Source organism: Scyliorhinus torazame, chromosome 2 (assembly GCF_047496885.1).
Source record: "Scyliorhinus torazame isolate Kashiwa2021f chromosome 2, sScyTor2.1, whole genome shotgun sequence".
In the NCBI taxonomy this organism is placed as follows: Eukaryota; Metazoa; Chordata; class Chondrichthyes; order Carcharhiniformes; family Scyliorhinidae; genus Scyliorhinus; species Scyliorhinus torazame.
The window spans coordinates 17976555-18000801 of NC_092708.1; the positions used below are offsets into that span (position 1 = coordinate 17976555).

At 60.8% G+C, this 24247-nt stretch overlaps 2 protein-coding genes across 6 annotated transcripts in view; one reads left to right on the plus strand and one right to left on the minus strand.

The window, feature by feature from the left end:
- The window catches only part of stk11ip (serine/threonine kinase 11 interacting protein), a 184723-nt gene extending 172876 nt beyond the window's left edge, over nt 1-11847 (minus strand). For 2 of the 4 annotated variants that reach the window (XM_072468951.1, XM_072468929.1), the window contains exon 1: nt 11694-11847. The gene's annotated coding sequence lies outside the window, so the exon portion shown is untranslated. Of the gene's footprint in view, nt 1-11482; nt 11623-11693 lie in introns of those variants that run through there. The other 2 variants (XM_072468961.1, XM_072468935.1) reach the window with 1 other exon arrangement.
- Nucleotides 11848-11902: 55 nt separating this feature from the next.
- Nucleotides 11903-24247, plus strand: part of LOC140386548 (anion exchange protein 3-like) — a 254089-nt gene continuing 241744 nt past the window's right edge. Inside the window, exon 1 of one of the 2 annotated variants that reach the window (XM_072468972.1) lies at nt 11903-12055. The gene's annotated coding sequence lies outside the window, so the exon portion shown is untranslated. Of the gene's footprint in view, nt 12056-14446; nt 14551-24247 lie in introns of those variants that run through there. The other variant, XM_072468979.1, reaches the window with a different exon arrangement.

Sequence of the window (24247 nt, forward strand, 5' to 3'; positions counted from 1 at the left end):
CGTCTCTCTCTCCCCCCACGTTGCCCCCTTCTCCCCCCGTTGCCCCCTTCTCCCCCCGTTGCCCCCTTCTCCCCCCGTTGCCCCCTTTCCCCCCGTTGCCCCCTTCTCTCCCCCCGTTGCCCCCTTCTCTCCCCCCGTTGCCCCCTTCTCTTCCCCCCTGTTGCCCCATCGCTCTCTCCCCCCCTGCCCCTTCTCCCCCCGTTGCCCCTTCTCCCCCCTTCTCTCCCCCCCGTTGCCCCCTTCTCTCCCCCCCGTTGCCCCTTCTCTCCCCCCGTTGCCCCTTCTCTCCCCCCCGTTGCCCCTTATCTCCCCCCGTTGCCCCTTCTCTCTCCCCCCTGCAACCTTCTCCCCCCATTGCCCCTTCTCTCCCCCCCTGCCCCCTTCTCCCCCCGTTGCCCCTTCTCTCCCCCCCGTTGCCCCCTTCTCTCTCTCCCCCCTGCCCCCTCTCCCCCCCGTTGCCCGTTGCCCCCTCTCCCCCCCGTTGCCCGTTGCCCCCTCTCTCCCCCGTTGCCCCCTCTCTCCCCCGTTGCCCCCTCTCTCCCCCCCGTTGCCCCCTCTCTCCCCGTTACCCCCTTCTCTCTCCCCCCGCCTCCTTCTCCTCCCGTCTCTCGCACCCTGCCCCCTTCTCTCCCCCCCATTGCCCCTTCTTGCGCCCCCCTGTTGCCCCTTCTCGCCCCCCCTTGCCCCCTCTCTCCCCCCTTGCCCACTCTCTCCCCCCCTTGCCCCCTCTCTCCCCCCCTTGCCCCCTCTCTCCCCCACGTCGTTGCCCCCTCTCTCCCCCCGTCGCTGCCCCCTCCCTTCCCCCCGTTGCCCCCTCTCCCCCCCCGTTGCCCCCTCTCCCCCCCGTTGCCCCCTCTCTCTCCCCGTTGCCCCTTCTCTCTCCCCGTTGCCCCTTCTCTCCCCCGTTGCCCCTTCTCTCTCCCCGTTGCCCCCTTCTCTCCCCCCGTTGCCCCGTCTCTCTCTCCCCCCACGTTGCCCCCTTCTCCCCCCGTTGCCCCCTTCTCCCCCCGTTGCCCCCTTCTCCCCCCATTGCCCCCTTCTCCCCCCATTGCCCCCTTCTCCCCCCATTGCCCCCTTCTCCCCCATTGCCCCCTTCTCCCCCCATTGCCCCCTTCTCCCCCCATTGCCCCCTTCTCTTCCCCCTGTTGCCTCCTTCTCTTCCCCCTGTTGCCTCCTTCTCTTCCCCGTGTTGCCCCTTCTCTCTCTCCCTCCCTGCCCCCTTCTCCCCCCGTTGCCCCCTTCTCTCCCCCCCGTTGCCCCCTTGTCCCCCCATTGCACCCTTCTTCCCCCTGTTGCCCCCTTCTCTTCCCCCTGTTGCCCCTTCTCTCTCTCCCTCCCTGCCCCCTTCTCCCCCCCGTTGCCCCCTTCTCTCCCCCCCGTTGCCCCCTTCTTCTCTCCCCCCCGTTGCCCCCTTCTTCTCTCCCCCCCGTTGCCCCCTTCTTCTCTCCCCCCCATTGCCCCCTTCCCTCCCCCCGTTGCCCTTGCCCCCTTCTCCCCCCCATTGCCCCCTTCTCTCCCCCCCGTTGCCCCCTTCTCTCCCCCCGTTGCCCCCTTCTCTCCCCCCGTTGCCCCCTTCTCTCCCCCCGTTGCCCCCTTCTCTCCCCCCCGTTGCCCCCTTCTCTCCCCCCGTTGCCCCTTCTCTCCCCCCGTTGCCCCCTTCTCTCCCCCCGTTGCCCCCTTCTCTCCCCCCGTTGCCCCCTTCTCTCCCCCCGTTGCCCCCTTCTCTCCCCCCGTTGCCCCCTTCTCTCCCCCCCGTTGCCCCCTTCTCTCCCCCGTTGCCCCCTTCTCTCCCCCCGTTGCCCCCTTCTCTTCCCCCCTGTTGCCCCTTCTCTCTCTCCCCCCCCTGCCCCCTTCTCCCCCCGTTGCCCCTTCTCTCCCCCCCGTTGCCCCCTTCTCTCCCCCGTTGCCCCTTCTCTCCCTCCCGTTGCCCCCTTCTCTCCCCCCGTTGCCCCCTTCTCTCCCCCCCGTTGCCCCCTTCTCTCTCCCCCCTGCAACCTTCTCCCCCCATTGCCCCTTCTCTCCCCCCCTGCCCCCTTCTCCCCCCGTTGCCCCTTCTCTCACCCCCGTTGCCCCCTTCTCTCTCTCCGCCCTGCCCCCTCTCTCCCCCCCGTTGCCCGTTGCCCCCTCTCTCCCCCCGTTGCCCCCTCTCTCCCCCCGTTGCCCCCTCTCTCCCCCCGTTGCCCCCTCTCTCCCCCCGTTGCCCCCTTCTCTCTCCCCCCGCCCCCTTCTCCCCCCGTCTCTCGCACCCTGCCCCCTTCTCTCCCCCCCATTGCCCCTTCTTGCGCCCCCCTGTTGCCCCTTCTCGCCCCCCCTTGCCCCCTCTCTCCCCCCCTTGCCCCCTCTCTCCCCCCCTTGCCCCCTCTCTCCCCTCCCTTGCCCCCTCTCTCCCCCCTTGCCCCCTCTCTCCCCCCCGTCGTTGCCCCCTCTCTCCCCCCCGTCGCTGCCCCCTCCCTTCCCCCCGTTGCCCCCTCTCCCCCCCGTTGCCCCCTCTCTCTCCCCCGTTGCCCCTTCTCTCTCCCCCGTTGCCCCTTCTCTCTCCCCGTTGCCCCCTTCTCTCCCCCCGTTGCCCTGTCTCTCTCTCCCCGTTGCCCCCTTCTCCCCCCGTTGCCGCCTTCTCCCCCCGTTGCCCCCTTCTCCCCCCGTTGCCCCCTTCTCCCCCCGTTGCCCCCTTCTCCCCCCGTTGCCCCCTTCTCCCCCCGTTGCCCCCTTCTCCCCCCATTGCCCCCTTCTCCCCCCATTGCCCCCTTGTCCCCCCATTGCCCCCTTGTCCCCCCATTGCCCCCTTGTACCCCCATTGCCCCCTTCTCTTCCCCCTGTTGCCTCCTTCTCTTCCCCCCGTTGCCCCTTCTCTTCCCCGTGTTGCCCCTTCTCTCTCTCCCTCCCTGCCCCCTTCTCCCCCCCGTTGCCCCCTTCTCTCCCCCCCCCGTTGCCCCCTTCTCCCCCATTGCCCCCTTCTCCCCCCATTGCCCCCTTCTCTTCCCCCTGTTGCCCCCTTCTCTTCCCCCTGTTGCCCCTTCTCTCTCTCCCTCCCTGCCCCCTTCTCCCCCCCGTTGCCCCCTTCTCTCCCCCCCGTTGCCCCCTTCTCTCCCCCCGTTGCCCCCTTCTCTCCCCCCGTTGCCCCCTTCCCTCCCCCCCGTTGCCCCCTTCTCTCCCCCCCGTTGCCCCCTTCTCTCCCCCCCCGTTGCCACCTTCTCTCTCCCCGTTGCCACCTTCTCTCCCCCCCGTTGCCCCCTTCTCTCCCCCCCCCCCGTTGCCCCCTTCTCTCTCTCTCCCCTGCAACCTTCTCCCCCCCCGTTGCCCCTTCTCTCCCCCCCTGCCCCCTTCTCCCCCCGTTGCCCCTTCTCTCCCCCGTTGCCCCCTTCTCTCTCTCCCCCTGCCCCCTTCTCTCCCCCCGTTGCCCCCTCTCTCCCCCCCGTTGCCCCCTTCTCTCTCTCTCCCCCTGCCCCATCTCACCCCCCGTCTCTCCCACCCTGCCCCCTTTTGCCCCCCGTTGCCCCTTCTCTTCCCCCCTTGCCCCTTCTCTCCCCCCCTTGCCCCTTCTCTCCCCCCCTTGCCTCTTCTCTCTCCCCCTTGCCCCTTCTCTCTCCCCCTTGCCCCTTCTCTCTCCCCCTTGCCCCCTCTCTCTCCCCCTTGCCCCCTTCTCTCCCCCCCTTGCCCCCTTCTCTCCCCCCCTTGCCCCCTTCTCTCCCCCCTTGCCCCCTTCTCTCCCCCCTTGCCCCCTCTCTCCCCCCCTTGCCCCCTCTCTCCCCCCTGCCCCCTCTCACCCCCCTGCTCCCTCTCTCCCCCTGCCCCCTCTCTCCCCCCTGCCCCCTCTCTCCCCCCTTGCCCCTTCTCTCCCCCCCTTGCCCCTTCTCTCCCCCCCGTTGCCCCCTTCTCTCTCTCCCCCTGCCCCCTTCTCTTCCCCCCGTTGCCCCCTCTCCCGTTGCCCCCTCTCTCCCCCCCATCATTGCCCCCTCTCCCGTTGCCCCCTCTCTCCCCCCCATCATTGCCCCCTCTCCCGTTGCCCCCTCTCTCCCCCCCCATCATTGCCCCCTCCCCCCCCGTGTTGCCCCTTCTCTCCCCCCGTTGCCCCCCTCCCTTCCCCTGCCCCTTCTCTCTCCCCGTTGCCCCCTTCTCTTCCCCCCCCGTTGCCCCCTCTCCCCCGTTGCCCCCTCTCCCCCCCCGTTGCCCCCTCTCTCCCCCCGTTGCCCCCTCTCTCCCCCCGTTGCCCCCTTTCCCCCCTCTCTCCCCCCCGTTGCCCCCTCTCTCCCCCCCCGTTGCCCCCTCTCTCCCCCCCCGTTGCCCCCTCTCTCCCCCCCGTTGCCCCCTCTCTCCCCCCCCGTTGCCCCCTCTCTCCCCCCCCCCCCGGTGCCCCCTCTCTCCCCCCCCCGGTGCCCCCTCTCCCCCCATTGCCCCCTCCCCCCCATTGGCCCCTCTCCCCCCGCCCCCTCTCCCCCCCGCCCCCCCATTGCCCCCTCTCCCCCCGTTGCCCCTTTCTTCTCTCCCCCCCCGTTGCCCCTTCTTCTCACCCCCCCGTTGCCCCCTTCTTCTCTCCCCCCCGTTGCCCCCTTCTTCTCTCCCCCCCGTTGCCCCCTTCTCTCCCCCCGTTGCCCCCTTCTCTCCCCCCCGTTGCCCCCTTCTCTCCCCCCCGTTGCCCCCTTCTCTCCCCCCCGTTGCCCCCTTCTCTCCCCCCCGTTGCCCCCTTCTCTCCCCCCGTTGCCCCCTTCTCTTCCCCCCAGTTGCCCCTTCTCTCTCTCCCCCCCTGCCCCCTTCTCCCCCCGTTGCCCCTTCTCCCCCCTTCTCTCCCCCCCGTTGCCCCCTTCTCTCCCACCCGTTGCCCCTTCTCTCCCTCCCGTTGCCCCCTTCTCTCCCCCCCGTTGCCCCCTTCTCTCCCCCCCGTTGCCCCCTTCTCTCTCCCCCGTTGCCCCCTTCTCTCTCCCCCCCTGCAACCTTCTCCCCCCATTGCCCCTTCTCTCCCCCCTGCCCCCTTCTCCCCCCATTGCCCCTTCTCTCCCCCCGTTGCCCCCTTCTCTCTCTCCCCCCTGCCCCCTCTCCCCCCGTTGCCCCCTCTCTCCCCCCGTTGCCCCCTCTCTCCCCCCCTTGCCCCCTCTCTCCCCCCCTTGCCCCCTCTCTCCCCCCCTTGCCCCCTCTCTCCCCCCCTTGCCCCCTCTCTCCCCCCCTTGCCCCCTCTCTCCCCCCCTTGCCCCCTCTCTCCCCCCCTTGCCCCCTCTCTCCCCCCCTTGCCCCCTCTCTCCCCCCCTTGCCCCCTCTCTCCCCCCCCTTGCCCCCTTCTCTTCCCCCCCGTTGCCCCCTCTCCCCCCGTTGCCCCCTCTCCCCCCGCCCCGTTGCCCCCTCTCTCTCTCCCCCGTTGCCCCCTTCTCTCCCCCCGTTGCCCCCTTCTCTCCCCCCGTTGCCCCCTTCTCTCCCCCTGTTGCCCCGTCTCTCTCTCCCCCCACGTTGCCCCCTTCTCCCCCCGTTGCCCCCTTCTCCCCCCGTTGCCCCCTTCTCTTCCCCCTGTTGCCCCCTTCTCTTCCCCCTGTTGCCCCTTCTCTCTCTCCCCCCCTGCCCCCTTCTCCCCCCCCTGCCCCCTTCACTCCCCCCGTTGCCCCCTTCTCTCCCCCCGTTGCCCCCTTCTCTCCCCCCCGTTGCCCCCTTCTCTCCCCCCCGTTGCCCCCTTCTCTCCCCCCCGTTGCCCCCTTCTCTCCCCCCCGTTGCCCCCTTCTCTCCCCCCCGTTGCCCCCTTCTCTCCCCCCCGTTGCCCCCTTCTCTCCCCCCCGTTGCCCCCTTCTCTCCCCGTTGCCCCCTTCTCTCCCCCCCGTTGCCCCCTTCTCTCCCCCCCCGTTGCCCCATTCTCTCTCTCTCCCCTGCAACCTTCTCCCCCCCGTTGCCCCTTCTCTCCCCCCTGCCCCCTTCTCCCCCGTTGCCCCTTCTCTCCCCCCGTTGCCCCCTTCTCTCCCCCCCGTTGCCCCCTTCTCTCTCTCCCCCTGCCCCCTTCTCTCCCCCCGTTGCCCCCTCTCTCCCCCCCGTTGCCCCTTCTCTCCCCCCCTGCCCCCTTCTCCCCCGTTGCCCCTTCTCTCCCCCCGTTGCCCCCTTCTCTCCCCCCCGTTGCCCCCTTCTCTCTCTCCCCCTGCCCCCTTCTCTCCCCCCGTTGCCCCCTCTCTCCCCCCCGTTGCCCCCTTCTCTCTCTCTCCCCCTGCCCCCATCTCACCCCGTCTCCCACCCTGCCCCCTTCTGCCCCCCGATTGCCCCTTCTCTCCCCCCTTGCCCCTTCTCTCCTCCCCCTTGCCCCTTCTCTCCTCCCCCTTGCCCCTTCTCTCCTCCCCCTTGCCCCTTCTCTCCTCCCCCTGCCCCCTCTCTCCTCCCCCTGCCCCCTCTCTCCTCCCCCTGCCTCCTCCCTCCCCCCCTTGCCCCTTCTCTCCCCCCCCGTTGCCCCTTCTCTCCCCCCCCGTTGCCCCTTCTCTCTCTCCCCCTGCCCCCTTCTCTTCCCCCCGTTGCCCCCTCTCTCCCCCCCATCATTGCCCCCCTCCCCCCCCATGTTGCCCCTTCTCTCCCCCCGTTGCCCCCTCCCTCCCCCCCATCATTGCCCCCCTCCCCCCCCATGTTGCCCCTTCTCTCCCCCCGTTGCCCCCTCCCTTCCCCCCGTTGCCCCCTCTCTCTCCCCGTTGCCCCCTCTCTCTCCCCCCGTTGCCCCCTCTCTCCCCCCCGTTGCCCCCTCTCTCCCCCCCCGTTGCCCCCTCTCTCCCCCCCCGTTGCCCCCTCTCTCCCCCCCCGTTGCCCCCTCTTCTCCCCCCCGTTGCCCCCTCTTCTCCCCCCCCATTGCCCCCTCTTCTCCCCCCCGTTGCCCACTCTTCTCCCCCCCCCGTTGCCCCCTCTTCTCCCCCCTGCCCCCTCTTCTCCCCCCCGTTGCCCCCCTCTTCTCCCCCCCCGTTGCCCCCTCTTCTCCCCCCCCGTTGCCCCCTCTTCTCCCCCCCCGTTGCCCCCTCTTCTCCCCCCCCCGTTGCCCCCTCTTCTCCCCCCCCCGTTGCCCCCTCTTCTCCCCCCCGTTGCCCCCTCTTCTCCCCCCCCGTTGCCCCCTCTTCTCCCCCCCGTTGCCCCCTCTTCTCCCCCCCCCGTTGCCCCCTCTTCTCCCCCCCGTTGCCCCCTCTTCTCCCCCCCCCGTTGCCCCCTCTTCTCCCCCCCCCGTTGCCCCCTCTTCTCCCCCCCGTTGCCCCCTCTTCTCCCCCCCCCGTTGCCCCCTCTTCTCCCCCCCCCGTTGCCCCCTCTTCTCCCCCCCCGTTGCCCCCTCTTCTCCCCCCCGTTGCCCCCTCTTCTCTCCCCCCCCGTTGCCCCCTCTTCTCTCCCCCCCCGTTGCCCCCTCTTCTCTCCCCCCCCGTTGCCCCCTCTTCTCTCCCCCCCGTTGCCCCCTCTTCTCCCCCCCCTTGCCCCCTTCTCTTCCCCCCCGTTGCCCCCTCTCCCCCCGTTGCCCCCTCTCCCCCCGCCCCGTTGCCCCCTCTCTCTCTCCCCCGTTGCCCCCTTCTCTCCCCCCGTTGCCCCCTTCTCTCCCCCCGTTGCCCCCTTCTCTCCCCCCGTTGCCCCCTTCTCTCCCCCTGTTGCCCCCTTCTCTTCCCCCTGTTGCCCCTTCTCTCTCTCCCCCCCTGCCCCCTTCTCCCCCCCCTGCCCCCTTCACTCCCCCCGTTGCCCCCTTCTCTCCCCCCGTTGCCCCCTTCTCTCCCCCCCGTTGCCCCCTTCTCTCCCCCCCGTTGCCCCCTTCTCTCCCCCCCGTTGCCCCCTTCTCTCCCCCCCGTTGCCCCCTTCTCTCCCCCCGTTGCCCCCTTCTCTCCCCCCGTTGCCCCCTTCTCTCCCCGTTGCCCCCTTCTCTCCCCCCGTTGCCCCCTTCTCTCCCCCCCGTTGCCCCCTTCTCTCCCCCCGTTGCCCCATTCTCTCTCTCTCCCCTGCAACCTTCTCCCCCCCGTTGCCCCTTCTCTCCCCCCTGCCCCCTTCTCCCCCGTTGCCCCTTCTCTCCCCCCGTTGCCCCCTTCTCTCCCCCCCGTTGCCCCCTTCTCTCTCTCCCCCTGCCCCCTTCTCTCCCCCCGTTGCCCCCTCTCTCCCCCCCGTTGCCCCTTCTCTCCCCCCCTGCCCCCTTCTCCCCCGTTGCCCCTTCTCTCCCCCCGTTGCCCCCTTCTCTCCCCCCCGTTGCCCCCTTCTCTCCCCCCCGTTGCCCCCTTCTCTCCCCCCCGTTGCCCCCTTCTCTCCCCCCCGTTGCCCCCTTCTCTCCCCCCCGTTGCCCCCTTCTCTCCCCCCCGTTGCCCCCTTCTCTCCCCGTTGCCCCCTTCTCTCCCCCCCGTTGCCCCCTTCTCTCCCCCCCGTTGCCCCATTCTCTCTCTCTCCCCTGCAACCTTCTCCCCCCCGTTGCCCCTTCTCTCCCCCCTGCCCCCTTCTCCCCCGTTGCCCCTTCTCTCCCCCCGTTGCCCCCTTCTCTCCCCCCCGTTGCCCCCTTCTCTCTCTCCCCCTGCCCCCTTCTCTCCCCCCGTTGCCCCCTCTCTCCCCCCCGTTGCCCCTTCTCTCCCCCCCTGCCCCCTTCTCCCCCGTTGCCCCTTCTCTCCCCCCGTTGCCCCCTTCTCTCCCCCCCGTTGCCCCCTTCTCTCTCTCCCCCTGCCCCCTTCTCTCCCCCCGTTGCCCCCTCTCTCCCCCCCGTTGCCCCCTTCTCTCTCTCTCCCCCTGCCCCCATCTCACCCCGTCTCCCACCCTGCCCCCTTCTGCCCCCCGATTGCCCCTTCTCTCCCCCCTTGCCCCTTCTCTCCTCCCCCTTGCCCCTTCTCTCCTCCCCCTTGCCCCTTCTCTCCTCCCCCTTGCCCCTTCTCTCCTCCCCCTGCCCCCTCTCTCCTCCCCCTGCCCCCTCTCTCCTCCCCCTGCCTCCTCCCTCCCCCCCTTGCCCCTTCTCTCCCCCCCCGTTGCCCCTTCTCTCTCTCCCCCTGCCCCCTTCTCTTCCCCCCGTTGCCCCCTCTCTCCCCCCCATCATTGCCCCCCTCCCCCCCCATGTTGCCCCTTCTCTCCCCCCCGTTGCCCCCTCCCTCCCCCCCATCATTGCCCCCCTCCCCCCCCATGTTGCCCCTTCTCTCCCCCCGTTGCCCCCTCCCTTCCCCCCGTTGCCCCCTCTCTCTCCCCGTTGCCCCCTCTCTCTCCCCCCGTTGCCCCCTCTCTCCCCCCCGTTGCCCCCTCTCTCCCCCCCCCGTTGCCCCCTCTCTCCCCCCCCCGTTGCCCCCTCTCTCCCCCCCCGTTGCCCCCTCTTCTCCCCCCGTTGCCCCCTCTTCTCCCCCCCCATTGCCCCCTCTTCTCCCCCCCGTTGCCCACTCTTCTCCCCCCCCCGTTGCCCCCTCTTCTCCCCCCCCTGCCCCCTCTTCTCCCCCCCGTTGCCCCCTCTTCTCCCCCCCCCGTTGCCCCCTCTTCTCCCCCCCCCGTTGCCCCCTCTTCTCCCCCCCCCGTTGCCCCCTCTTCTCCCCCCCCGTTGCCCCCTCTTCTCCCCCCCCCGTTGCCCCCTCTTCTCCCCCCCCCGTTGCCCCCTCTTCTCCCCCCCGTTGCCCCCTCTTCTCCCCCCCGTTGCCCCCTCTTCTCCCCCCCCCGTTGCCCCCTCTTCTCCCCCCCGTTGCCCCCTCTTCTCCCCCCCCCGTTGCCCCCTCTTCTCCCCCCCGTTGCCCCCTCTTCTCCCCCCCCGTTGCCCCCTCTTCTCCCCCCCCGTTGCCCCCTCTTCTCCCCCCCGTTGCCCCCTCTTCTCCCCCCCCCCCGTTGCCCCCTCTTCTCCCCCCCCGTTGCCCCCTCTTCTCCCCCCCCCGTTGCCCCCTCTTCTCCCCCCCCCGTTGCCCCCTCTTCTCCCCCCCCCGTTGCCCCCTCTTCTCCCCCCCCCGTTGCCCCCTCTTCTCCCCCCCGTTGCCCCCTCTTCTCTCCCCCCCCGTTGCCCCCTCTTCTCTCCCCCCCCGTTGCCCCCTCTTCTCTCCCCCCCCGTTGCCCCCTCTTCTCTCCCCCCCGTTGCCCCCTCTTCTCTCCCCCCCCGTTGCCCCCTCTTCTCTCCCCCCCGTTGCCCCCTCTTCTCTCCCCCCCCGTTGCCCCCTCTTCTCTCCCCCCCGTTGCCCCCTCTTCTCTCCCCCCCGTTGCCCCCTCTTCTCCCCCCCCGTTGCCCCCTCGTCTCCCCCCCCGTTGCCCCCTCTTCTCCCCCCCGTTGCCCCCTCTTCTCCCCCCGTTGCCCCCTCTTCTCTCCCCCCCGTTGCCCCCTCTTCTCTCCCCCCCGTTGCCCCCTCTTCTCCCCCCCCCCCGTTGCCCCCTCTTCTCCCCCCCCCGTTGCCCCCTCTTCTCTCCCCCCCGTTGCCCCCTCTTCTCCCCCCCCCGTTGCCCCCTCTTCTCCCCCCCCCGTTGCCCCCTCTTCTCCCCCCGTTGCCCCCTCTTCTCCCCCCCCCCGTTGCCCCCTCTTCTCCCCCCCCGTTGCCCCCTCTTCTCCCCCCCCCCCGTTGCCCCCTCTTCTCCCCCCCCCCCGTTGCCCCCTCTTCTCCCCCCCCCCCGTTGCCCCCTCTTCTCCCCCCCCCCCGTTGCCCCCTCTTCTCTCCCCCCCCCGTTGCCCCCTCTTCTCTCCCCCCCCCGTTGCCCCCTCTTCTCCCCCCCCCGTTGCCCCCTCTTCTCCCCCCCCCGTTGCCCCCTCTTCTCCCCCCCCCGTTGCCCCCTCTTCTCCCCCCCCCCGTTGCCCCCTCTTCTCCCCCCCCCCCGTTGCCCCCTCTTCTCCCCCCCCCCGTTGCCCCCTCTTCTCTCCCCCCCCGTTGCCCCCTCTTCTCCCCCCCCCCGTTGCCCCCTCTTCTCCCCCCCCGTTGCCCCCTCTTCTCCCCCCCCCCCCGTTGCCCCCTCTTCTCCCCCCCCCCCCGTTGCCCCCTCTTCTCCCCCCCCCCCGTTGCCCCCTCTTCTCCCCCCCCCGTTGCCCCCTCTTCTCCCCCCCCCCGTTGCCCCCTCTTCTCCCCCCCCCCCCGTTGCCCCCTCTTCTCCCCCCCCCCCGTTGCCCCCTCTTCTCCCCCCCCGTTGCCCCCTCTTCTCCCCCCCCCGTTGCCCCCTCTTCTCCCCCCCCCCGTTGCCCCCTCTTCTCCCCCCCCCCCGTTGCCCCCTCTTCTCCCCCCCCCGTTGCCCCCTCTTCTCCCCCCCCCGTTGCCCCCTCTTCTCCCCCCCCCGTTGCCCCCTCTTCTCCCCCCCCCCGTTGCCCCCTCTTCTCCCCCCCGTTGCCCCCTCTTCTCCCCCCCCCCCGTTGCCCCCTCTTCTCCCCCCCCCGTTGCCCCCTCTTCTCCCCCCGTTGCCCCCTCTTCTCCCCCCCCCCGTTGCCCCCTCTTCTCCCCCCGTTGCCCCCTCTTCTCCCCCCGTTGCCCCCTCTTCTCCCCCCGTTGCCCCCTCTTCTCCCCCCGTTGCCCCCTCTTCTCCCCCCGTTGCCCCCACACACACGTTGTCACTATTCAATGTCCCTCCTTCATTCCTCACCCCCTCTCCTCCATTCACTTACTCAGTCTGTCTCTCCTCCATCACCTGACACCTCTTGCCTAAACATTGGTCTGGAGGTCATGACCCCGGCACGCTGAACGTCGTCGCGTCCTAACGTCACCGCGTCCTAACGCCGCCGTCTCCTGATGCAGTCGCGTCCTAACGTCACCGCGTCCCAACGCTGCCGTCTCATGACGCAGTCGCGTCCTAACGTCGTCGCCGCCGCCTCCTACCTCATAGCGTCTGGACGGCAGCTCCCTCCGTACGTCATCGCGTTGCGGCCGCTTCTCGAAACCTCATTTATTCCATTTCCCTCCCGCGATGAAACAGAAACGGAAAAAAAGGGTTCGGGAGAATTGCCGCCCCTTTTCCGTGGCCGAATAAAATAAAGAACCGCCTGCGCGCGCGCGCAAATCCGATGTTTTAGCCGTTAGATTTCCGAGGAGATTGGTCCCACGGCAGTGGAGGAGATTCAGACGGTGAACAAGAGCGGCCGGACTGCTGCTTCTCCCGCACAGCGCCATCGGCCGGCCTGGAGGACACACGACACCCCCACCAGCACAGCCTCGTCTCACCTGGTGGTGCTGGTGCCCAGGTAACTATTGGACAGGGAGCTTTCCATTGCAAATGCCTCCGACGCAATCATCACAGCACAGGAGGAGACCACTCAGCCCATCCAGTCCATGCTGGCTCTCTGTAGAACAATCCAGCCAGTCCCATTCCCCGCTGTCATTTTCCCCAAGTGTTTGTACAATTTCCTTTTGAAATCATTTCATTGTCTCCGCTTCCACATTTATTTATATTCATATTATTTTCCTTTAAGACACTTCTTAAAACCAAGCTTTTGGTCATCAGACCCACTACCTCCTCTACTGGTGCCATTACTTTGTGCCCTGAAGCACATTAACAGTGCTGTGTAAACAAACGGTGTTGTTGCCGTTATCTCACTTCCTTTAAAAACAAATCTTATCCTTCTTTCCAAATCAGTCAATGGCCTCGTCGCTCCCTATCGCTGTGATCTCCTGCAGCTCAACAACTCTCCGAGATCTCTAAGCTCTTCCAATTCTGACATAATAATAATAGTCTTTATTCTTGTCACAAGTAGGCTTGCATTAACACTGCAATGAAATTACTGTGAAAAGCCCCTAGTCGCCACATTCCGGCGCCTGTTCGGGTACACGGAGGGAGAATTCAGAATGTCCAATTCACCCAACAGCACGTCTTTCGGGACTTGTGGGAGGAAACCGGAGCACCCGGAGGAAACCCACGCAGACACGGGGAGAACGTGCAGACTCCGCACAGGCAGTGACCCAAGCCAGGAATCGAACCGGGGATCTTGGAGCTGTGAAGCAATAGTGCTAACCATGTGCTACCGTGACGCCCTTACTTCTTGACTTCTTAAACCTCCCAATTTTATTCATGCCACCATTGGCGGTTGTACCTCCAGCTGCTCAGGAATCCTTCCCTAAACGCTGTCAGCTCTCCTCTCCCTCCTCCCTTAAAATGCTCATTAAAACCTACTTCTTTGGCCAAATCTTTGGTCACCTGGCCTAATTAGCTTCTTACACAACTCAGCATCAACTCTTGGTTGATAATTACTCCTGTGAAATGCCTTGAGACACTTTATGACGTTAAAGGTGCTATGTAAATGCGGTGTTGCTGTTAGCCCACTTACTACCCTCCCTGAAAGAAGAGTAATGATTGGTTAACCATCAAACAAATCATAAGCAATGGCTTGATTCAAACTTCTTGTCAAAACAATAATTCCCAGTCTTCCTGGAAGCGAGGGGATCCCAGACCTTTAAGTAAATTCTGATTTCTCTGGGAAGCAGTAGATTAATGCCAGATTTAATCCCTGGTTTCAATGAAACTTCCAAGATAAATTAGTTATTCCGAGATATTATTCCGGATTTAACTGACAATCCCAGGCAGAAGTTTATTTCCCGGACGGAGCCGAATATTCCCAGACTCCGTCCCCAATATTACCAAAATTCACAGGAATGTGCAAGATTATTCCGAGGATTCAGTCCCGATTTTCCTGTAATTCCAAGGGCGGCACTGTAGCACGGTGGTTAGCACTGTTGCTTCACGGTGCCAGGTTCGGTTCGTGGCTTGAGTCACTGGGCGGAGTCTGCAAGTTCTCCCCTTGTCTGCATGGGTTTCCCCCGGCTGCTCCGGTTTCCTCCCACAAGTCGCAAGAGACGTGCTGTTAAGTGAATTGGACATTCTGAATTCTCCCTCTGTGTACCCAAACAGGCGCCGGAGTGTGGCGACTAGGAGCTTTTCACAGTAACTTCATTGCAGTGTCAATGTAAGCCTGCTTGTGACATTAATAATAATAATTTTTCCCAGAATTTATTCTTCTTCCGGTAATTCTGAGGTCTGAGGAAATTATTCCCAGGATTCATCCCTAATTTTCCAGTCACTTTGTGGTCTGTGGGAATTATTCCCAGGATTTCCCCCTGATTGTAAATGGTTCCCAAGGCCGAATGGGCTATTCCCCAGATCCTGTTCCCGGCTTGTGTCATAATTTGGGGACGGACAGACACAGGGAGGGATGGGGTGTGCTGCATTCTCAGCATCTCTGTCGCTGCCCAACCTGCTGTCTTGCCAGCCCGAGTCTCCTGCGCTTCAGCAGCAATTTGACACAGTGACAGTTTGGTGCAGAGTCACCGCCGGGTATCAGGGATCAGCGGCAAGAAGCACATGGGGACACTGGGACAAGCTGGGCAACGAGAGCAGAAAAGGGGGAGGGATGGGGGACACGACTGTTTCCAGTTCTGATATCCCCTTCTGCGACCTGCTGGTCAGATTTTACGCCATAACCCACCTGCGAACGTCTTGGGATGGCAGGCTTTGCGACCTGAAGGGCACTATACCAGTGCAAGATGTTGTTGTTGTAATGTTGTAAACTAGCTGCTCAGAGAGTCTGGGGTTTAATTGCCGGAGATTGATGATGTCATGAGCAACTGGGCTGAATAGAATGTGAAGCGGGGATTGTGCAAGAGGATAGGCTGCCTGATCACCCTGAGACACAAAAAGAAACAATCCTTGTACTAGCTGCCTACTGGAAACATTCGCTGCTGCCAGGTATGTAAAGGCAGAATGACCCCAAACTACCCGAATAAAATAATTAATTTGCTATTATGCCAACCTCCCTTCTGATTTGGGAAGGAGCATTTCTGTTTTCCAAAGAGCCTTTCTTAATGTTCCCTTTGTTTGGCTGATTAATGAGGGCGTGGTTTGAACACAAGAAGAACAGATGGCTTTTAATGGGTGGACAGAGATCTGAGATAATTAAGCCAGAGGAAAAAAAAACCAGAGGGGAGACGAAGAGAATTTGTTTTGAGTTGTCAAGATCTGGACAGGCGCTGGCTGACAGGGCGGTGGAGGCAGATTTGTGAGCAACTTGCAAAAGAGAAATCGGATAATTGCTGTAAAATGAAATATTTCCAGGGCTATGGGGGAAACGGGTGGATTTGGGGGGGGGGGGGTGTGGGATGAATGGGACAAGAGCTGGTACAGGCAGGGATGGGCTGAATGGCCTGCGGTGCTGTATGATTCCATGGTGAGTGGGCAGGGAGGGATATTGAGGATTCTCTTGCGTCTCTGTTTACTGAGGGAACACGTTGTGAGCAGCATCTGAACACAGGGCCTCGCCGGGAGACCCCACCGGTTAAGGGCAGCATGTGTTGATTGTTATTTAATACTCCATTTCTCTGACTCCGAGTTGCTAAATCACTGTTCTCGTTCAGCTATCAGTCACCATGGCATCATTATTTTTTTAATATATAAATTTAGAGCACCCAATTCATTTTTTCCAATGAAGGGGCAATTTAGCGTGGCCAATCCACCTACCCTGCGCATCTTTGGGTTGTGGGGGCGAAACGCACGCAGACACGGGGAGAATGTGCAAACTCCACACGGACAGTGACCCAGAGCCGGGATCGAACCTGGGACCTCGGCGCTGTCAGGCAGCAGTGCTAACCACTGCGCGGCCCTGCTGCCCTAACATGGCATCATTTACTGCAACTGACTGTGTTCTACGCATTAAATTAATGAAGATTTCTTTATTTTCCAACCTGCTGGCTACCTGTCAACATTCCCCCCCCCCCAATGCTGTCACAAACCTTTCTCCTGGGTTGATTCGAGCCTTCACTTTTGTATTTGCTTGACCATCAAATTCTTCAATATTACAGCCCAGGATACCATTCAGCCTGCCGTGTCTCTGCCAGCCCTATCCGATATCCCAGCATGAATCAGTATGGGCCAGAGCAGAAGCTGGGGGGCGCCAAGGGTGCATTTAGAATGGCAAATGGTTGGTGAGATTCTTTTTCCACTGCCTGTTTTATATCTCCATCTTTCCCTCATTCCTTGCTGCTGCTAAAGTTTCAGAGGCATTTGAATGTTCGGGCAAGGAGTCTCAACCCGCTATTCGACTGTGGAGGCGTCGCAGCTCAAGCCAACTGCGTCGCTCGGGCACGTTTCCCAACAGGATTGACTGGATGAGGAGTCCCGGCTTCCCAAACCTGGCACGGATGCTCTCCTGGGTGTTCTTTGGGAGGGGTGGTGGTGGTGGTGGGGAGGGTGGCCCAGGTTGTAAGGGGAACCTGCCTGTCAGAACTCTGCTGCTCTCCAGTTCAGAGTCTGACCAGCACCGTTCTGCGAGAGAGGAGAGCGGCGGCAAAGAGATTGGCAGGGCCTTGAAATGTCTGGCTCCCCCTTCCCGCCCTAACCCGACCCCGCCCAACCCTGAAGTGGCTCAGCCCTCGTCATGCCCTGCGCGCCACACATAACTGAGGAGCCAAGCCTCCTCGCCCTGATCCGACTTGACCCAGTTTGTGTTTAAATCTCTGGAGAGGTTCTTGACTCCACGGCCTCCTGATTCAGAGGCCAGAGTGCTGCCCACTGAGGCATGGCTGCCACCTGCCATTTGGGAGTCCGAGCCGGCGCAATCTACTGGAACACAAGGTACTGGTCAGACTGCGAGGGGAGCTGGGTGCTGCTGCCTGATTGGGCTTGTTTCTTCACCGAGCGAGGATTTTAATTCCTCACTGTAACAATTAGTTCCTGGAGCCGTTCCTGTGTTCCAAGCTCGAGCTTCACACTGTTTCTCTGAAGGTTGAGGCCAGCTATCAACAGGGATAGACTGTCAGAATTCCGGAATCCGTCTGTCTGATCAGGTGGTATTGACATAATCCTGTCAAAAGCCCGTAATTTTCCTTTGTTTTGTTTATTCCGCCCATCTGTAAACCAGGCGGAAAACGGGAATGTTCCGTGTGTGAATGTGTGGGGGGGAGGGGGGGCGGGGGGACGGAACGGAACAGGACAGCAGGAATCAGTGACCAGTTTCATTGAAGATACTGACCAGAAGAAATCTGGGACAAACCAGCCTAATCCTGAAGGAATGTGGGAAAAACCAGCCCTAATCATGAAAGAATGTGGGATAAACCAGTCCTGATCCAGAGGGAATGTGGGATAAACCAGTCCTGATCCAGAGGGAATGTGGGATAAACCAGGTCTGATCCAGAGGGAATGTGGGATGAACCAGCCCTGATCCAGAGGGAATGTGGGATAAACCAGCCCTGATCCAGAGGGAATGTGGGATAAACCAGCCCTGATCCAGAGGAATGTGGGATAAACCAGCCCTGATCCAGAGGGAATGTGAGATAAACCAGCCCTGATCCAGAGGGAATGTGGGATGAACCAGCCCTGATCCAGAAGGAATGTGGGATGAACCAGCCCTGATCCAGAGGGAATGTGGGATAAACCAGTCCTGATCCAGAGGGAATGTGGGATAAACCAGTCCTGATCCAGAGGGAATGTGGGATAAACCAGGTCTGATCCAGAGGGAATGTGGGATGAACCAGCCCTGATCCAGAGGGAATGTGGGATAAACCAGCCCTGATCCAGAGGGAATGTGGGATAAACCAGCCCTGATCCAGAGGAATGTGGGATAAACCAGCCCTGATCCAGAGGGAATGTGAGATAAACCAGCCCTGATCCAGAGGGAATGTGGGATGAACCAGCCCTGATCCAGAAGGAATGTGGGATGAACCAGCCCTGATCCAGAGGGAATGTGGGATAAACCAGTCCTGATCCAGAGGGAATGTGGGATAAACCAGCCCTGATCCAGAGGGACTGTAGGATAAACCAGCCCTGATCCAGAGGGAATGTGGGATGAACCAGCCCTGATCCAGAGGGAATGTGGGATGAACCAGCCCTGATCCAGAGGGAATGTGGGATGAACCAGTCCTGATCCAGATGGAATGTGGGATAAACCAGCCCTGATCCAGAGGGACTGTGGGATAAACCAGCCCTGATCCAGAGGGAATGTGGGATAAACCAGGCCTGATCCAGAGGGAATGTGGGATAAACCAGCCCTGATCCAGAGGGAATGTGGGATAAACCAGCCCTGATCCAGAGGGAATGTGGGATAAACCAGCCCTGATCCAGAGGGAATGTGAGATAAACCAGCCCTGAACCAGAGGGAATGTGGGATGAACCAACCCTGATCCAGAAGGAATGTGGGATGAACCAGCCCTGATCCAGAGGGAATGTGGGATAAACCAGCCCTGTTCCAGAGGGAATGTGGGATAAACCAGCGCTGATCCAGAGGGAATATGGGATAAAACAGCCCTGATCTAGAGGGAATGTGGGATAAACCAGCCCTGATCCAGAGGGAATGTGGGATAAACCAGCTGTGATCCAGAGGGAATGTGGGCTAAACTAGCCCTGATCCAGAGGGAATGTGGGATAAACCAGCGCTGAGCCAGAGGGAATGTGGGATAAACCAGCCCTGATCCAGAGGGAATGTGGGATAAACCAGCCCTGATCCAGAGGGAATGTGAGATAAACCAGCCCAGAACCAGAGGGAATGTGGGATGAACCAGCCCTGATCCAGAGGGAATGTGGGATGAACCAGCCCTGATCCAGAGGGAATGTGGGATAAACCAGCCCTGATCCAGAGGGAATGTGGGATGAACCAGCCCTGATCCAGAGGGAATGTGGGATGAACCAGCCCTGATCCAGAGGGAATGTGGGATGAACCAGTCCTGATCCAGAGGGAATGTGGGATAAACCAGCCCTGATCCAGGGGGACTGTGGGATAAACCAGCCCTGATCCAGAGGGAATGTGGGATAAACCAGCCCTGATCCAGAGGGAATGTGGGATAAACCAGCCCTGATCCAGAGGGAATGTGGGATTAACCAGCCCTGATCCAGAGGGAATGTGGGATAAACCAGGCCTGATCCAGAAGGAAAACATAGAAAATAGGAGCAGGAGTAGGCCATTCGGCCCTTCGAGTCTGTACCACCATTCAATCTGATCATGGCTGAGCATGCAAATTCATTATCCGACTCCCGCTTTCTCTCCATACCCCTTAATCCCTTTAGCTGCAAGGGCCACGTCCAGCTCCCTCTTGAAGATATCCACCGAACCGGCCCCAACAGCTTTCTGTGGGAGAGAATTACACAAGGTCACAACTCTCTGAGAGAAGAAGCTCTTCCTCATCTCGGTCCTGATTGGCTTATCCCTTATTCTTAGGCTATGACCCCTAGTTCTGGACATCCCCAACATCGGGAACATTCTTCCCGCATCTAGCCAGTCCAGTCCCATCAGGATTTTATATGTTTCTATGAGATCCCCTCTCATTCTTCTGAACTCCAGTGAGTACAAGCCCAGTCGATCCAGTCTTTCTTCATATCTCAGTCCTGCCATTCCGGGAATTAGTCTGGTGAACCTTCGCTGGACACCCTCAATAGCAAGAATGTCCTTCCTCAAACTAGGAGATCAAAACTGCACACGATACTCAAGGTGTGGCCTCACCAAGGCCCTGTATAACTGCAGCAAGACATCCCTATTCCTATACTCAAATCCTCTCTATGAAGGCCAGCATTCCATTAGCTTTCCTCACCGCCTGCTGTACCTACATGCCAACCTTCAGCGACTGTTCCACCATCACACCCAGGTCTCGTTGCACTTCCCCTTTTCCTGAACTGCCACCATTCAGAGAATAATCTGCCTTCCTGTTTTTGCCACAAGGTGGATAACCTCACATTTACCCACATTATATTGCACTTGCCAAGTATTTGCCCACTCAGCCAGCTTGTCCAGGTCATCCTGCAGCCTCTCTGCATCCTCCTCACAGCACACACTGCCACCCAGCTTAGTGTCGTTTGCAAATTTGGAGATATTGCCTGCAATGGGCGACACGGTAGCACAGTGGCTGGCACTGTTGCTTCACGGTGCCAGAGTCCCAGGTTCGATTCCCGGCTAGGGTCCCTGTCTGTGCGGAATCTGCAAGTTCTCTCCTGACTGTGTGGGTTTCCTTCTGGTGCTCCGGTTTCCTCGCACACGCCCCAAAACATGTGCTTGTATAGACATTCTGAATTCTCCCTCCGTGTATCCGAACAGGCGCCGGAGTGTGGCGACTAGGGGATTTTCACAGTCACTTCCTTGCAGTGTTAATGTAAGCCTATTTGTGACAATAAAGATTATTATTATTTATAAACCAGCCCTGATCCAGAGGGAATGTGGGATAAACCAGCCCTGATCCAGAGGGAATGTGGGATAAACCAGCCCTGTTCCAGAGGGAATGTGGGATAAACCAGCGCTGATCCAGAGGGAATATGGGATAAAACAGCCCTGATCTAGAGGGAATGTGGGATAAACCAGCCCTGATCCAGAGGGAATGTGGGATAAACCAGCTGTGATCCAGAGGGAATGTGGGCTAAACTAGCCCTGATCCAGAGGGAATGTGGGATAAACCAGCGCTGAGCCAGAGGGAATGTGGGATAAACCAGCCCTGATCCAGAGGGAATGTGGGATAAACCAGCCCTGATCCAGAGGGAATGTGAGATAAACCAGCCCTGAACCAGAGGGAATGTGGGATGAACCAGCCCTGATCCAGAGGGAATGTGGGATGAACCAGCCCTGATCCAGAGGGAATGTGGGATAAACCAGCCCTGATCCAGAGGGAATGTGGGATGAACCAGCCCTGATCCAGAGGGAATGTGGGATGAACCAGCCCTGATCCAGAGGGAATGTGGGATGAACCAGTCCTGATCCAGAGGGAATGTGGGATAAACCAGCCCTGATCCAGGGGGACTGTGGGATAAACCAGCCCTGATCCAGAGGGAATGTGGGATAAACCAGCCCTGATCCAGAGGGAATGTGGGATAAACCAGCCCTGATCCAGAGGGAATGTGGGATAAACCAGCCCTGATCCAGAGGGAATGTGGGATTAACCAGCCCTGATCCAGAGGGAATGTGGGATAAACCAGGCCTGATCCAGAAGGAAAACATAGAAAATAGGAGCAGGAGTAGGCCATTCGGCCCTTCGAGTCTGTACCACCATTCAATCTGATCATGGCTGAGCATGCAAATTCATTATCCGACTCCCGCTTTCTCTCCATACCCCTTAATCCCTTTAGCTGCAAGGGCCACGTCCAGCTCCCTCTTGAAGATATCCACCGAACCGGCCCCAACAGCTTTCTGTGGGAGAGAATTACACAAGGTCACAACTCTCTGAGAGAAGAAGCTCTTCCTCATCTCGGTCCTGATTGGCTTATCCCTTATTCTTAGGCTATGACCCCTAGTTCTGGACATCCCCAACATCGGGAACATTCTTCCCGCATCTAGCCAGTCCAGTCCCATCAGGATTTTATATGTTTCTATGAGATCCCCTCTCATTCTTCTGAACTCCAGTGAGTACAAGCCCAGTCGATCCAGTCTTTCTTCATATCTCAGTCCTGCCATTCTGGGAATTAGTCTGGTGAACCTTCGCTGGACACCCTCAATAGCAAGAATGTCCTTCCTCAAACTAGGAGATCAAAACTGCACACGATACTCAAGGTGTGGCCTCACCAAGGCCCTGTATAACTGCAGCAAGACATCCCTATTCCTATACTCAAATCCTCTCTATGAAGGCCAGCATTCCATTAGCTTTCCTCACCGCCTGCTGTACCTACATGCCAACCTTCAGCGACTGTTCCACCATCACACCCAGGTCTCGTTGCACTTCCCCTTTTCCTGAACTGCCACCATTCAGAGAATAATCTGCCTTCCTGTTTTTGCCACAAGGTGGATAACCTCACATTTACCCACATTATATTGCACTTGCCAAGTATTTGCCCACTCAGCCAGCTTGTCCAGGTCATCCTGCAGCCTCTCTGCATCCTCCTCACAGCACACACTGCCACCCAGCTTAGTGTCGTTTGCAAATTTGGAGATATTGCCTGCAATGGGCGACACGGTAGCACAGTGGCTGGCACTGTTGCTTCACGGTGCCAGAGTCCCAGGTTCGATTCCCGGCTAGGGTCCCTGTCTGTGCGGAATCTGCAAGTTCTCTCCTGACTGTGTGGGTTTCCTTCTGGTGCTCCGGTTTCCTCGCACACGCCCCAAAACATGTGCTTGTATAGACATTCTGAATTCTCCCTCCGTGTATCCGAACAGGCGCCGGAGTGTGGCGACTAGGGGATTTTCACAGTCACTTCCTTGCAGTGTTAATGTAAGCCTATTTGTGACAATAAAGATTATTATTATTTATAAACCAGCCCTGATCCAGAGGGAATGTGGGATAAACCAGCCCTGATCCAGAGAGAATGTGAGATAAACCAGCCCTGATCCAGAGGGAATGTGGGATTAACCAGGCCTGATCTAGAGGGAATGTGGGATAAACCAGTCCTGATCCAGAGGGAATGTGGGATAAACCAGCCCTGATCCAGAGGGAATGTGGGATTAACCAGCCCTGATCCAGAGGGAATGTGGGATAAACCAGCCCTGATCAAGAGGGAATGCGGGATAAACCAGTCCTGATCCAGAGGGAATGTGAGATAAACCAGTCCTGATCCAGAGGGAATGTGGGATTAACCGGGCCTAATCCAGAGGGAATGTGGGATAAACCGGCCCTGATCCAGAGGGAATGTGGGATAAACCAGCCCTGATCCAGAGGGAATATGGGATAAAACAGCCCTGATCCAGAGGGAATGTGAGATAAACCAGCCCTAATCCAGAGGGAGTGTGGGATAAACCAGTCCTGATCCAGAGGGAATGTGAGATAAACCAGCCCTGATCCAGAGGGAATGCGGGATAAAACAACCCTAATCTAGAGGGAATGTGGGATAAACCAGCCCTGATCCAGAGGGAATGTGGGATAAACCAGTCCTGATCCAGAGGGAATGTGGGATTAACCAGGCCTGATCCAGAGGGAATGTGGGATAAACCAGCCCTGATCCAGAGGGAATGTGGGATAAACCAGCCCTGATCCAGAGGGAATGTGAGATAAACCAGCCCTGATCCAGAGGGAATGTGGAATAAACCAGCCCTGATCCAGAGGGAATGTGGGATAAACCAGCCCTGATCCAGAGGGAATGTGGGATAAACCAGTCTTGATCCAGAGGGAATGTGGGATTAACCAGGCCTGATCCAGAGGGAATGTGGGATAAACCAGCCCTGATCAAGAGGGAATGTGGGATAAACCAGCCCTGATCCAGAGGGAATGTGGGATAAACCAGCCCTGATCCAGAGGGAATATGGGATAAAACAGCCCTGATCCAGAGGGAATGTGAGATAAACCAGCCCTGATCCAGAAGGAATGTGGGATAAAGTAGCCCTGATCCAGAGGGAATGTGGGATAAACCAGTCCTGATCCAGAGGGAATGTGAGATAAACCAGTTCTGATCCAGAGGGAATGTGGGATTAACCAGGCCTGATCCAGAGGGACTGTGGGATAAACCAGCCCTGATCCAGAGGGAATGTGGGTTAAACGAGCCCTGATCCAGAGCGAATGTGGGATAAACCAGCCCTGATCCAGAGGGAATGTGGGCTAAACCAGCCCTGATCCAGAGGGAATGTGGGATAAACCAGTCCTGATCCAGAGGGAATGTGGGATAAACCAGCCCTGTTCCAGAGGGAATGTGGGATAAACCAGCGCTGAGCCAGAGGGAATGTGGGATAAGCCAGCCCTGATCCAGAGGGAATGTGAGATAAACCAGCCCTGATCCAGAGGGAATGTGGGATAAAACAGCCCTCACCTAGAGGGAATGTGGGATAAACCAGCCCTGATCCAGAGGGAATGTGGGATAAACCAGCCCTGATCCAGAGGGAATGTGGGATAAACCAGTCCTGATCCAGAGGGAATGTGGGATAAACCAGCCTTGATCCAGAGGGAATGTGGGATTAACCAGGCCTGATCCTGAGAGAATGTGTGATTAACAAGGCCTGATCCAGAGGGAATGTGTGATTAACCAGGCCTGATCCAGAGGGAATGTGGGATTAACCAGGCCTGATCCAGAGGCAATGTGGGAGAAACCAGGTCTGATCCAGAGGGAATGTGGGATAAACCAGCCCTGATCCAGAGGGAATGTGGGATTAACCACCCCTGATCCAGAGGGAATGTGGGATAAACCAGGCCTGATCATGAGGGAATCTGGGATAAACCAGGCCTGATCCAGAGGGAATGTGGGAGAAACCAGGTCTGATCCAGAGGGAATGTGGGATAAACCATCCCTGATCCAGAGGGAATGTGGCATTAACCACCCCTGATCCAGAGGGAATGTGGGATAAACCAGGCCTGATCCAGAGGGAATGTGGGATTAACCACCCCTGATCCAGAGGGAATGTGGGATAAACCAGGCCTGATCATGAGGGAATCTGGGATAAACCAGGCCTGATCCAGAGGGAATGTGGGATAAACCAGCCCTGATCCAGAGGGAATGTGGGATTAACCAGGCCTGATCCAGAGGGAATGTGGGATAAACCAGCCCTGATCCAGAGGGAATGTGG